General features: G+C 35.4%; 1 long non-coding RNA gene across 3 annotated transcripts in view; it reads right to left on the bottom strand.

The window, feature by feature from the left end:
• LOC145675497 (uncharacterized) overlaps positions 1-16214 on the bottom strand; it is a 336608-nt gene that overhangs the window by 176241 nt on the left and 144153 nt on the right. The gene's annotated exons all lie outside the window — the stretch shown is intronic.

Raw genomic sequence — 16214 nt, 5'->3', positions numbered from 1 at the left:
GAGGTCACATGACTTATTCTTGGTGTTGATATCTTAGAGCACATGCCCCACTATATCCTTTCCGGAACTGGAAATAAAGATGGTTGTTATTTTTCCTTTGACCAATTATCGATTAATTGACGAAAACATTGATTGATTTTCTTCTACAGTTTGCTTCCTACTGTAATCGTTGTTTCCAATATGAAATATTAACATCACTCGAGCATTTTATTGAAATACACAATTTTATATTCTACTATAATCGTTCTCAAAGTTACAGCCACAGGTCAAATCTAGGTGATCTGAAACAACATTTCCCATTTACTTAGGTATGATATAAAATGGTTTGTAAAATAAAATCCATATCTTTCGTGCATGTCTCGTTAATACTGTTTTCTCTACTCCCGCTTCAGGCTTCTTTTCCAAACGATACTCTTCCCTTGCCATTATCATCAAACGTTTAGTATATTCAATATCTCATTCTTCTCAGAACAGGAAAATGACGCTACTTTATATTTACACTGTATCATAATCAGTAGTAGTTCCATCATAAGTACCGTCTTCATCATTTTTGAAAATCATGATTATTTGAAATCTCTCTCCGAAGAATAACCAAATGACAATTAGGTAGACGCCTTAACGACATCTACATGTTTTGCTAATCTGTATTTGCTGTATATTTTGGTGGAAACGTGTTTAAAAACATAGTCTAATACAAACAAATGTGTCTGTAGAGTACGTGCTAATCTTTATTGGCTACCATAGAGAGCAGATTTATCGAAGTGTCTCAAAAAAGGCATATTGCTAGTAGTTTGAAGGTCGTTGGACAAAACGATGAATTTAGTTGTGTGGGGATCACAGTCTGTATCTGCAATGCCAGGAAGATGCCAGCTCATTGTAGAATGAAATTACTTCGAACGCAGCCGTATGCTGTTGATGGGAAATTATGGTTGATCGTCCCGCAGAATTATCTCTCGCGTCAGTCATCATGTGTCAATGGTCTAACGTTGGCGTACACAATGGAAAAGAGAGAGTTGCTACAACAGAATAAACCCCAGTGACTGGAAAACACTTTGACAGAATATTCGTTCGAGTCGTTCTGACAGGACTGGGATCACCAGTACAACTAAGCCACCGAAACCCCCATGTCAGTACGCAAATATTCAGGCCCGTATTGATATATTGTGCACTCCTGTGCTCTAAATAATTTGCCGTCCCCTGTACAAACTTTACCGCCCCCCTCGAAAACGACCAATATTCGAGTTGAATTCATAGTTTTGGGGTCGCTCAGATAAATAATGACAGTTTTAACCCAATTCAATTTCAAAGTCATACTCCACTTCGCATGGAGGGTGTGAGATTGTAAAAGTAATCGAAAACGATATATACTAGTGTTGAATTCATAGTTTTTCAAGGTCGCTGAGTTTAACGGTCTCAGTTTTCATGATGTTCAAGTTCCTCATTCCTTGGGGTAGGGATGAGAGGGTGACTTTTTAAAAATAATCAGATAAGCTAGCTAATTATAGTAACTATTGTAATTAGAGCGAATTAAACACAATATTATTTTCTCGTGCTTGTGCGGGACTCTGCGGGTTGCAAAGTTTAAACATTACTTTCTTGTGAATCTTTTTAAAAAATCCAAAACTTTGCCGTCCCTATATTCTGCCGTCCTGTGCTCGAGCACAGAATAGCATTTAGGGGAGACCGGGGCTATTTGAGTTAAGGGGCTATTTAGGTCAAACTTAAGAAAAAATGTCATTACGCACTTAATATGCGCATCAGTACGCTGAATTCGCATTCATGTGTGAGTTCGTTGATAAAGGAAAGGTTATATGTGTCGTTGTTCTGCTGTTTTCTTATCAGTTCTTGTAAATATAAGACTATTCTGAGCAAGGTGCTTTGCAATACTTCATATTTTAGTCTGATATAAAATAATGTCTGTATAACATAAGGTGCTGAACCTGTGCAATGCATATATTTGTAAAATTATTACCGTACTCGTAAAACAGACCGTCCGCATGTTATAACCGCCATTTTTGGTAGGCCTACTCTCCTCTGTCTGGTGTAAAAATAGTAATTTCCTACGTAAACATGCGCAAAACGGGGTTATTTGAGTCGAAAAATTGGGGCTATTTGAGTTAAAGGGGGCTATTTGAGTCAGGTATAAACTGACGTGAATATCTTTAATTTATGAATTTTAGTTTTGTATTTATGGTTCAGCATCCTATGTAATGCATGTATGTAAAACAAAACACTTCATTTTCTTTTTATATGGTACGAACATAAAATCAAAACATAAATGCAGCTAGTGGAGTAATGAAGACATGGAGAAGGTTATGCAAAGTGTAACAAAAAGTTATTTGAGTTTACATGGAGCTTCACAGCTCTGAAATTTTCCTTTTCCAATTTTGCGAAGGAAAGTGCAGTTCGAAAGGGTGAGACTAGCTTTGGTGATAATAATAGAACAGTTCAAAGTACAAAACCGAAAGTCATAGACACTCCACAATACTGACAGAAGAACAGGAGGAAGTTGGTGTCTTGAATTATGACTCTCACGGAAAAAGGACTAAGTTGCACCACGCACTGAGAAAAATGCATTCTCCGGATAGCGGTATATTGTACAAATATACGGAATCCGCTTGCTTACTACAGAAATGAGTACGGAGCATGCGTTATCCATATGCTACATATGCACTGCCTTTAGATGTTACATCATGCCGTTGCAGGATATCTGAATCTAACAGTTTTCGGTATATCACATGCATATACTTATGTTACATTCCCCAGCTATATGTTATATACGTCCATTTGTATGTGAGATCCTGACCGCCTATGTTGTTTCATACGGAAAGTACGTATAGATGGAACACTTATACGGAAAGTATTATAAAACATGCGTTTTCAGCTATACGTCTGCTGTACGTTAAGTCCAAAAACTACAGGAATTACGCATGTAACCTACCTTTTTAAGTATGCAACCTATATATATTTTTTCTCAGTGTGAAATGAGTTGTAAAGCTGTGCATGTAACAATATGTAACAATAAAGAAAATTCTGCAACCTGTGAGAAACTAGCTGATGAAGATTGGTTTTCAAGTTTCATGAAAAGACATCCGAATGTATCATTACAAAAGAATGAGGGACTTCAAGAGCTCGTGCTGAGGGCGTTAATAAGGAAGCAGTGAGTCCGATATTTTCAATTCTTGAAATACGTTACTTCAACGATTGATCTCAACACAAAAGCAGCAGCGTGTATACAATGTGGATGAAGCAAAGTAATTGCCAAGAAGGTGGGAAAATGGGTGGTACTTACGTTGAGAGAGGCGAAAAAGTCACTGGGATAGTCGCTTGGAAAGCAGTTGGTCAACACACCCCACGGTTTATATTAAAGGTCAGCATATGAATGAAGAATTTATAAACAATCTATACCATGGCTTCTCAAGTTTTCTTATCAGATAGTAGTTACGTTAACGAAGAGCTCTGTTCTCTGGCTCAAATTTTTTTCAAACAAACAGATCTGAGGGAAATTTTTTGTTAATTTTTGGCGGACATATTTCTCACTGTTCGCTACAAGCTCTGAAATTTTGTGAGCAACATGGCATTGAGCTTTTGTGCGTAACATCTCACATCACTCATGTATTTCAATATTAAAACCAATGGATGGAACAGTGTATTTTCATGACATCAGCCCATCAGAGCCCGGAAGTTCAAGTGATAATCGAATTTTAAAAATCCAGTTTGAAAAGGATACTTAAGAGCACCGTAAACTGGGGTTACTTGACACGACTTTTGAGGTAAATGTAATTGTATCTCAGCAAATAATTTTTTTGCATGGTCTGTTTTAATGCAGTTTTTTGAGTCTTAGCCTATACTTTCTAGTTCATGCAGCCAATCACTTTTTTATACAAAGAACTTATGTTGTTAAAAAATATAAATGTTGCCGGGCCAAGTCACCTCATGGGTAAGGGTCTCTTGCTACCAGGGCATATAATTTAATGCCGATTCAATGTACTATGCAGTGAAACCCGGTCTAATGAGAGGAGATGAAACACCAACGTTTAAAGATTATTGTGATAAAATTTGCATTAAAAAACTCAATATTTGATGGAGTTGTTGGTGAATATATGTTGCCAAATGTAAAATAGTTCACAAAACTTTTTAAAAAATCTAGTAAATGAAGAAAATAATGAAAAGAGCTCCAATCTACCTTAAATAAAACTAGAAGTTATCCTCTTCGTAAAAAAATATTGACTATGTCTTCAATCCAGGTTTGCGGTATTTTCCCCCTATTTGCAAATTACTGTTTTCAGTATATGCCACTAATAGTACTAAACCGAACTGAATGTGAAGAAAATAAAAAGTTGCGAATATTGTAATTAATAAATGCTGTTAATGAAAGTGATCATATGCACACTATTGACACGTTGCATCACATAATTACGAAATGTGCTGCTCTTTGAAGCGCCATTTATTGAGCTCCAGAACAGAACATTTCCGTCTGGCATTCACGAAACTTGGAGGTTGAATTTGTTTTTTAATATCACTGACATCATAGCAACACTGATCTGTGTTTGTGGGCCACATCTAGTGAGACGAACCACTCATAGTCATAGTTCTTATCATGTATTCTTTGTAAGAAACATCCTCTATTACGCCAGGGAAGAATTCTCCTTCGTACTCCACAATTACAAAAGTTTCCCACTTCATATCTTTTCGATTGATCTTATGCCCGTGAAGTTTCCTCCTTGCCGTCTCTCTTGCCACCTTCAACTTTCTTTCTCTTTTGTTGGATTTCTTATACCAAATCCTAGTCAAAATCTTCCTCTTCGAATTCACTGCAAACCGAGAACTCAGAATCTGATTTACTACCCGTGCTATCATATCTCTGCGAACTAGCCTTAATTTATGGTGTTGGTCGTAGAAGTTTGTGTTGTAGGTTTGTTCACAAAATCTGACGTACTTACACAGAAACGCGTGACATTTACTTCCCTTTTCGACATTCTCTTTTATTTATTATTGTCTTTTTTTATATTTGGCGGCAGCCCGTGTTTGATGCAGTTGAGTTGATCGAGACGGGGACTAATAGCCACGATGCTGACATCCCCATTAAACCTTACTCATTCTATTCCATTCTTCTCAGTGCACTTCTGAGTGTTCCATATAGTTGCTCAGCAGTGCGTTGTGTCAGTTCATTTCTTTGTATTTTATTTAACATCTCAGTTAATTTTTCTGGTGTAAAGTCTGCGTAAGTGCGGCAACCCGGCTTCCTTTTATACGTTCTTGGCATCTTTGTTTTATTGTACAGTTCTGTTAACACAAGTACGACCTTAAAATATACCGTAATTTGGTTTACTGGAACATGAAATATATATTTACATGTTTATATTCCTACATGCACTGGAAAACAGATCTAATTATCATGGTGTCAAGTCACCCCCCACATAACCAAAATTCATAGGGGTGAGATGGTCCCAGGTCACATTCCCATCCAAAATAAATTACGAACTTGGCAACTGTGTTTATGTGTTTACGAAAGATTGATTAGCCACTAGTACGATTTTAAAATTTTTCGCTCTCAAACTATAGCCAATGTAGATTAAATTTGCAGACTCTCAAAACTAGACACGCACAGGTCCAACGATAAAAACGGAAACAGTTACCCATCAAATTATTTGTACTTAATGCAAATACTGGCGATAATAGCCAAGATTACTAGACTAACATCAAGGCAGTATTTCAAATAGTTTTTCCAAAAACTTTAATTGAAACTTTTTTCCCATTTTGGGTTCATGACACTTCGCAGGGCTCAAGTCACCCCATCTTACGGTACAAAGCACAGGCCTACTTACTTCTCCCGAAAATGTCAAACAGCTTCGCGCGAAACGGCAGTTATCAACGGAGGGATCTGGCAAAGGGTGCTAGAAGACGGAAAGCATCAAGAAGACAAAAATAAATAGCCCGATGCCTTCAAGTATTACCTATGCTACACGTGATGATGATAATGATTAGAATGAATCCGAGAATAATGTAGCATGCGGATTCTATAAGAGAAATATTACTCTAAAGAATCAGTGAGCAAAAAAATAAATAAATAAATAAATAAATAAATAAATAAATATTATTATTATTATTATTAATAATAATAATAATAATAATAATAATAATAATAATAATAATAATAATAATAATAATAATAATAATAATAATAATAATAATGATAATGATAAAAGATTGGATTCGCTGTCAACATTTTAAACAGTGGTACCATGAGATATGTGTTGGACCTTATGAGAGCAAACAGTTTGTTTGCAACAAGAGCCTCTAGGTTAAGCATTTCTTGATAACTTTCATTGTTTCGTACTTCAGAAATTCGAGAAGTTAGTGATTTCTCATAAGTTTGTATTTTTAAAAAATCATGCACTTTGCTTTCTCCCGTACGTTTTGATTTTTATTATACATTTAATTTTGATTCTTACTATACATTTAATTTTGATTGACAAGACTACTCGTTAAATTGATTTTGAACATAAATCGTATTGTGAGTTCATTTTTTAATTTTAAAAGTTTAATTTGAACTACAGCTTTCATATTTGTGTATTCTTTTTATTTCCTGAAAATTAATGTAGAAAATGTAAAAATATCCGAAGTTTCTTTCTATGTTATTCTATTAGGAGTTATCTTTTTTTTTTTTCTCGTTTGCTATTACAAGTGTTTATTTCAAAGAGAATAAATCAAACCACTTTAAGATGAACCTATACGTGTAAGATATTATGTAACATACCTAGGTATAATAAAATTAATAGTCTTGTATTATTACAACGCTGAAGGAGTTTTAGCTTATCCTGAACACCCTTTCCTAAAGAATTGCTCCACTTATTTTCTTTAACTATGAAGTTATATATATATTTTTACAAATTATACAAAAAGGGGTATAATTTAAGAATATACATGAACACTAACGTAATTAATGTAAACAACGTTGTTACAGTAAAATACCCAAATAGCCCCTGATTTTTACGTCTCGAATTCTGCCATTTTTATGTTAAATTCGTTTCCTGAATTTCCATGATTTAACAGGTTCTTTGTTCTTTAATATGTTGTACTATAGTAATGTACGTAGTTTATGGCTTAATTATTTAAACTCTAAAGTTCGTCATTTTTCGGAAATTTTGAGTTTTCCTTTACTATACTCAAAGAGCCCCGGTCTCCCCTACCTAAATACGGACCTGCAAATATTAAACATTCTATTATTGGAGGGAGGTCTACATTTCCTCGGCCCTCTGACGCGACTATCTCAAATACCTGATTAATGCCTGGAACGTCTTCGGTAGTGTTAGGTAGGAATGCAGTAGTGGGGCGAATGCGGACGGTGATAGTCATCTCTTTTTGAACATGGTGAAAATTATGTTTGCCTCCGTAGATATGCGGGTGAGCGAGAAAATCCAACTCGTGCTTGCACATAGGAGTCACAGCTTGTCATTTTGGTATGTGGGAGGATAAGCTACGCATCTGTCTTACCTACGGTTTTTCATTCTGAAAGTATGATAGTGCGTCGTAAATTTATGATGTCGTGTATCATCTACACTCTTATCTGGATACTTTAAGGAATCCAGTCTTCTAGCAGAGTAGGTCTGAGTTCCCATACATCCAGGGTAATCCAGTATGCTGTACTTGATATAATCCTTATACTCTGACCAACTAGGTTTGCGGATCCAAACCCTTTCAAACGCGTGAGAAATGGCAAATTCGAGACTGACCTCTAGATGAGCTCCAAGCCTTGCCTAGGTATGCCAACATTTACAGCAACCAAAGAATGCGATATATATACAGGGTTTGTCCGGAAAGTAATAGGACTAAGTCGATTTTTAAAAAATTATTGAGCCAATCGTTACAATTCTTTAAAAACTTTCAAAATAGGCTCCTTCTGCGTCGATGCAGCGTTGCCAGCGCGATTTTCAAGCATTGAAGGCGTCATGGAAATCATTCTCCGGAATAGCCTTGAGAGCCGCGGTGCAAGCTGCTTGGATCCCCTCTGTCGTCTCAAAATGCTTGCCTTTCATCAGGCGTTTCAGGCGAGGAAACAAAAGGAAGTCCGGGGGGGCACATCTGGGCTGTAGGACGGCTGCGGAAGCGTTGGGATGCCGGCCTTGGTCAAGTAGCTGTTCACAAGAAAGGCGGTGTAAGCCGGGGCGTTGTCGTGGTGCAGCATCCAGTCGGCTCCGATGTCTGGTCGGACACGATTGACCCTTCGTTTGAGTCTCTTGAGCACTTCCACGTAAAACTTGGCGATGACGGTTTGTCCAGGAGGAACAAATTCATGGTGGACGATGCCTTTGATGTCAAAAAAGACAATGAGCATCGTTTTCACTTTGGATTTGCTCATTCTTCCCTTTTATGGGCGAGGAGACGCAGACGTGTGCCACTCGGAAGATTGCCTCTTTGTCTCGGGATCATACTCAAAGATCCATGATTCGTCACCTGTGATTACGTTATTCAAAAATTGGGGGTCACTTTCGCACATGTTCAAATTTTCTTGGCACAATTCCACTCGCCGCAATTTCTGGTCGTCAGTGAGCACTTTTGGGACAATCTTCGCGCACACCTTGCGCATGTTCAAATGCTCCGTCACAATTTCATGAACCACAGTTTTTGGTAAATTTAACATCTGGGCAATTAAACAAATACTTAGTCGACGGTCTCAGTTCAAAACTTCGCGCACACGAGTCACATTGTCGGTGTTTGTCCAAGTCGAAGGTCTTCCAGCACGGTCTTCCTCGGCGACCTCTTTCCGGCCCTCCGAAAAGGCCTTGTGCCACCGAAACACACCACTTCTTACTAAAGCATCATCTGGGTAAGCCTGCTTGATCATATCAAACGTCTCTGTCGCAGACTTACCGAGTTTAACACGGAATTTAATCGCGTACCTCTGCTCTAACGAACGCTGCATTTTCGGCTTGCACAGAAACACGTCGCGCGAAAAAGCCTGTCCTGACTCTCCGTGTGCTCGGAGAGAACTGACCAGCCGCTCGTTCGTTAGCTAGGAACGCCCTCTACCGGATCCAGTCGGTGCGCGCACGCTCCGAAGTACAGTCATGGCGGAATAAAATTAGTCCTATTACTTCCCGGACAAACCCTGTATATATATATAATCTTTACCAGCGTGTACATGCTCGGATAACTGCTTGAGGAACCGTTTGGAGCAATTAGACATATCAAAATGAGTCTCTATGTGTTTACCTACAGCCTACATTCTGTACTTTCTTCGGAATGTCCCAGGGTGTCATTGTGGAACAACAACCACCTAACATAATCTTGTGTATGTGTGTACCAGCTTTGGACCACATCCCTGAATTTCTACTGGGTATTCTTGAATATGATTGCCCCGGTACATAATTGTAAATATTTTAGAACGAAGAAAACCAACTGAATATACTAAAACATCAACTGATTTTCCTTAACCGAAAACTATTTTTATTAACGACAATTACTGTTCTTATTACTGTATATCTGTACTTTCTGTTTCAATTGTTCATTACAAGGAGTCGGCAAAATGGAAGTTAGTATTAATTTTAAGAACCACTGCCATAGCACAAAGATCAACGCTGTTTGAGTGATCATCAGTGCCAGGTAATGAGAAGCTAGTTATGTAGTTTTAATTTATCTCAGCTCATCAGTAATTAAGCAACAATAAAAATATAATTTACACACACACACACACACAAATAGTCTCATATATTGATGCCTTTACAGGAGGAACGAATTCGTTCTTCTAGTTAAAAGTAACTAAAAACCGTTATGTAATTCGAGATTATAATGCTGTCTTTTAACGTACGTAAAGCTACCTAGTTGGAATTATGGAACAACTTTAGGAACAGGCATGTCACAGGTACAGTTTAGGTGATGTAACTTATATTGAACCTGTCACAGTGATAATAATATTGTGACTGCGAAAAGAAAGAGCGTTTATTATCGATAAAAAAAAAGAAAAATGATAAGGAGGTGGAGTCGTTGTCATTTCGTGAATCAGATGAAACACGTTTTTACCATCCTTTTTATTCATGCCGCAAATGGTGTCATGATTAATTAGGACTAAATGAAGGCGAAACGACAAGATGAAACTGATTAGAATTGCAAAAACGTTTATTAGGAAACACATTGCTTAACGTTTGATATGTGTGAGAAACGAATCATGGAATTACGTTCCAACACGTGTACGACTCTTCTCATCTATCGTGTCCTTGATAAGCAAAAGGCTGCAACAAAATAAATAGACAAATACAAGTCGAGCTGCAAATTTGCGCAAAAGAAATCAGTAAATATAAATAAATAAAAATAATGTTCACTTAGATTCAAAATCAAATTTCGGTTTGTATGCGAATGTAGCACAGAGAGTTTCCTGGTGGTTGAAGATGGTCAGATTTCTCATCTTTAACATTGTAAAACAAGGTTCGATCCCTGATATGATTTCATATGATTTGGATCTTACGCTAAACTGTAAATCAACATCTCATGTGTTAATGACAATGAAAAAGGGGCTTTAGGTTAAAAAGTGATTTCTTTGAAGGAACTTTTAACAAATTGAACAATGGAAGAGAATTATAATCACAGCAGGGGGAAGGTTTCACGCTATTGTTTATACCCGTAAGAAGTTTATGTTTAATGTTCTTCGTGTCAATCAAGGAAGAGGAATTCAATAACTTACTTAAACGCAAGGTGTCCCAAATGGAAGTATTCATTCCATGGTCAAAATTCAGTACAACACTGCTTTTACTTATTTATATGTTAAGTATAAATTATATAACGTGGAAATGTATGTATCACAGTGCATTATGATAAGTGTAAGTGCAGTCTCACTACAGGTGTTGAATATAGCCTTCCCAGCCTGCTCTTTTTAACACTTTTTAAAATGTGTTCTGAAAGTGACGCTGAATAATGTTGTCATGTTAACCCTAAGTTAGTCAATGTTTCGAGAATCATTGCAATACATTTTTTACTTATGTATACAGGTCACACATCACTTTATAATACAACATCGAACGCTTCCTCACTTCAGGTTAAGTTTAAGAAGAGCTAACAGAACATGAACCTTATGCGTTTTCATTTGTTGTTCTCACAAACAAATATTCTTCTATTCTTCTCTTTTGTGGAAACGGTAAAGTTCAACATTTGCCAATATTCATTACCTCTAAGTTATACAATGCTAAAAACTATGAACTCTTACTGTTAATTTTTTTGTCAATTTAGTTTATTAAAGTGGTGCTAAACGTACATGTCTTCATCACAAAATTGTAGTATTTGAAGCTAGCGAAAGTTCTCCTTTTACACTTTTGTTGTAGAATCTAGAAGCTAATGAAGATACTACATATGGACAATTTTGATCTCGTGCTAAATTACAAATGCTCAAGTGTGTGAACCTCTTTTTCTTCTTAGGATGGGTATTTTAATTTAAATGGAGTGTTTGGAACTTAGCTTGACCCAAGTGCGAAGTATGTTCACGTGTCGCCCATGTTGTCTAATGCCTTTCGTGTGTTTTCCTCTCCCTCTGCTGTTCTAAGTCTGTTGTTGAATATAGCATGTTTAGAGTTACTAGAAGGTTCCACAGAGTTTTATTAGTTCCATTCGACTAAACTTGGGCTTAAACTTCATCTGAATCAGTTTAGCCCAAAAACTATATATATATATATATATATATATATATATATATATATATATATATATATATATATATATATATATATATATATATATATTTCAATTAACCTGGAGGTTTTATTTTTCACCTCTTCTCATTACTCGTCATGCTAATGGGGCTAAACTAAGGCCTAAACGATATCAGGAGTATCAATTTCTTCTCTGCTACACCGAAAACTGTGAGTTTGACACTAATAACAATCGTTTTGCCTTATTTTATATCGTTTCTTCTCTTCCCTTAAGGATGTCTTATTCTCGCAGTATTTGTATCAAATTTGCTTAATATTGCTCCAGGAGTTCCAGACTTATGATGGAACACACACCCACACATCTGTGCATTACAGCATTAAAAATCATATATATTCGCAGCATCATTCGTAAGGCTCTCTCTGCTGGTTTAGTAGTTAGCACACACACGATGTATTGGATTAAATTAAATAATATTATATTGTACTTTCTTCTTGTGGCGGAAGATATTTTTTATTTAACTTCCTAATCACTAATTATCTAAATGTCTCATATGCGAACTTTGTTCAATTACTATGAGCTCAATGTCTGAAATTACATAATGTTATAGTTGATTCTATTAACCATTTGCAAACAGGATTTTTAAAAAATCAATGTTGATCATGAGTAAATTATTTATATACTTGTTAATGTGTAGTTAATTATGCTTTTTTATTATTATAGTTGTAAAATGTAGAAAATATTAGAATAGTAAGGTTTTCACATATCTTGATTTTGTTTGTTAATCATATTCCTTAGTTCTTTAAAATATTTTTATTCTTCCACTTTTTTGTTTAGATGTTTTTTTCTTTTGTTTTCAGGTAATTCGAGATTGTACTGTATATGATAATATTTTTCATTATTATACTAAACACTATTTAGGCGCCGTGGTGGCTCAGTGGTAGAGCGTGGTCTCTGGTGCTTGGGGTCCCGGGTTCGTTCCCAGCCCCCACCAAGTGAACTTTGTGGTGGACAAACACCGTGTGCATGGGATTTCTCGGCGTTCTCCCGTTTCCTCTCACTCACCGTCTCCTTTAGCCTAACCGGCATGACCGTAAAACTCAAAGATTTAATTTTTAAAAACACTATTTATGGTTATATAAATTATAATGAAATCAAATGAATAAATAATAAGAAAAAGGATTAAGTGAAATTGTTAAAAAAAAATATACAATACTAAATCCACACAACCCTCTACACCGTGGATTGTAGCCCTAAACCTAATTTCAGTGTCGTGAGTTATGAACACCTAATTAAGTACTACGTCCTAGTTTTAAAGTTTTATTCTGCTGCTCTAAGTTAAATATAAATAAAATCTTTAATAAATTAATTTGAATGGTTGAAAACTAACCTAAATATGACAAATAACAACATAGAAACATTTAACAATTATTAAACAATTATTAATTAACAAAATAAATAAACTTAACTGAATTATTATCACCAAATTGGCTTTGTGGCATAAACACAGTATGCTTGGGTTTTCGCGGGGTTCTTCCGTTTTCATTTACTTCCTTCATTCCACTACTATCATTCATCTCAGTATCACCGTCCCTTAGCCTCGGACCGTAATTGTGGGACGTTAAAGTAAAAAAAAAAAATCGTTTTTAAGATTACAACAACATGTCCAAACTTGCAATATGGGAAAATTTATCCGCTTTTGTCCCCTTATTATTGATAGATTCCAATCTCCCCTCCCCCAAAAAAGGGTCATTTTCGCAAGTGGGAGGAAGATATATGCCGAACTCCATTATAATTCGATAAGTTTTGCGGGAGTTACCTTGGAACAGGTGGGCAGACGTACAAATACAAAAATGACAATCTAGTTGATGAGAGAAGCTTCGTTAACGCTCTTTTCAATAACATATATTGCTACTTACAACAGCTGTAATATTAATTTGCTCTTCATATCTATTTACTTGTTCCACATAATCACTTCCAATCCTATCTCCTTTCCTATACAGTGATCGAAATGGAAAATGAGAAGTTCCTGTATATTCTTGTACTCCAACATTCAACTTTACCAACAAAATGTCGAGTTTTAGCATGAGAATAGATAACCCAAATTTTCTCGCATAATAGTAATAATAATAATAATAATAATAATAATAATAATAATAATAATAATAATAATAATAATAATAATAATAATAATAATAATAATAATAATAACAACAATAATGTGATAAAACGTTAGCCTCTCAATCGGAAGGTTTTGCGACCGAATCTGCGATTTTCCATGATTTATCCTCAGCCACCTTGTGCAAATACTAGGACGGTACCTTGAACACGTTTACCTCTACGTTTCTTTGCGGTCGATATTTTCTGAGACAAAATGCTGCCTAAGAAATGCTGCTGAGAAATGTAATCAGCAAACAACAATATTTGATATTGAAACGTTTACAGTAGGGAAATGGGAAGAGCAGTTGAAAATCCTAGATCATAAAAGCAATATTGAGCGGGATAAAAATGTCAAAACTAAATAACCTACACTGAACGTATAGAAAGTTGAACAGAAAATTAAGAATAGAAACAGACAAACCCAGAAAAACACGATAAACATAAAATAATGACAAAGAGGAACTTGAATAAAGTATGAGGGTGAATTTGAGCAATTGTACTCCCGAGAGTAATTTAGAGAACAGTTTTGACATAAATTAAAAGAGTTTCGCCCTTTAAGGTAAAAGAAACAGAGAAAGACCATTCGAGTTGTAACTAAATTGCATCGCGTAGTTTTTAAAACATTTTTAAACAAAGGGAAGAAAGTGTATGTAATCAGAAAAGGCGTGTACTGAATTGTTCGTCGGAGATACTACAGAATCTTGGAACAGGTTGAAAAGATTGAGGATTCAGAATAAACTTATATACGAACCAACAATTAAGAGTTATAGAATACGAGTATATAAAAGAAAAAAAGACGGTAGTGGGAGATGTATTTGACATGGACATTACCTGCTACTGATGTAATTCTATATAGGTTCACGAAAATAATGAAAGTGTTCACATAGGGAAAAGATTATTTCCAGGAAACAGAAAAGTTAGTGTTTGCTGTTCAGAGATAGAGCTGTTGTTGAGAAATTAGAATTTAAAATTGATTTGAAAGCGATAGAACTGTTGTTGCTAAATCCATATCAAAAAGTTAAAATAGTTTTAGAAAATACGAGGGAAACAGCGAATAGAAAGTAATATAAAAATATATACACAAAAGACGAACACAACTGGAGTCATAATGAAGTGAGCTATGACAACTATTGAAATTAAAAGGGAGAAAGTAGAACAGATGAGAAATTTCCTTTACCTAAGTACTATTATTGATGAAGTTCTACTTACTGTGAGAAAGCAAGCAAAGATAGAAACAGCATAAAATCTTTAAGGAGAAAACGTTTTATATGGGTTGCTGAATGAAGAGTTACAAAGAAGACACATCAAGTATTAAATATTGTACTGCGAGAAACAGACACATGGATATTTTGACGAACAAGAATTATATTCTGAAATCTGTATGTTATGAGAAATGGAGTGTCCGGCTGGAACATAAAACAGTGAAGGACATTAGGAAAAATAGGGTAGAAAATGTAATTGGGTATGTAAACCTCTCAGATTGTAAGGGACAGAGACACGGGAACGCTGCTCATTTGGGAGAAATACCATATAAGGAAAATTTTAAGAAACTATAGTAGAAAGGATTGTGCTCACTATTTTTTTTTTATTATTAAAATTTAGGGGATGTAATGTTCTCTTTCTTCTAACCTATTCTGCATCCCTAGTGACAAAAGTAATATCGGAATTAATTACTTTGTCATTTTTAGTAACTACTTAACATCTTTCTGTTATACTCAGCTTATTTTATTCCGGAAACAAGCTTTACTCGATTATCACAACAGTAACAAAATAAAATCAATGTTCCAGAACAGTCTGAATATGCTACTATATTCATTGATAGTACATTTATCTAGATCATGACATTTTAAACCAGTATATATAAACTTACCATGATCCATTATCTCATCAGAAAGCTCTGGGAACATAGGGTAAGCCACTTTGTATCACACTGAAATTTAAATCTATTATATGATCACTTTATCTGTAATACAATTTTTATAAAACAGCAGCTCCTAACGATAAATTATGACTTGAAATTATACAATTGTTAATTATGTTATTTTATATTTTTAATATATTTTGATTATGAATGTCTCATTTGGAGACCCCAAAACATTGTTTAACCTTTCGACCTGACCTTAAATAAATTTAAGCGGTACTTTCATTCCCGCTTTTACAAACACGAAGGTACTTGTATCAAGGAGTCATATCGCACGGGATCGCCCAATCTTAGTAATAAAAGTTTAAATAGCTTTCTCCATGTATCAGGCCTTTTCGTCTGAATTTATAGATACGTATTCAATAAGTCGTGCGCTTTTCTCCTAACATACAATACATAAGCTAAGGTGTTTACTACCATTAATATAGTGTACACATATTAGCACTAAGCTGTGAAGTTGTTGAAAATTGCAACGATGTTTCGCGATGTAAATTAA

Source organism: Thermobia domestica, chromosome 18, assembly GCF_964235325.1.
Source record: "Thermobia domestica chromosome 18, izTheDome1.hap1.1, whole genome shotgun sequence".
Lineage (NCBI taxonomy): Eukaryota > Metazoa > Arthropoda > Insecta > Zygentoma > Lepismatidae > Thermobia > Thermobia domestica.
The sequence above is the reverse complement of the archived record's forward strand: the minus strand, read 5'-3'. Positions and strand labels throughout refer to the sequence as shown.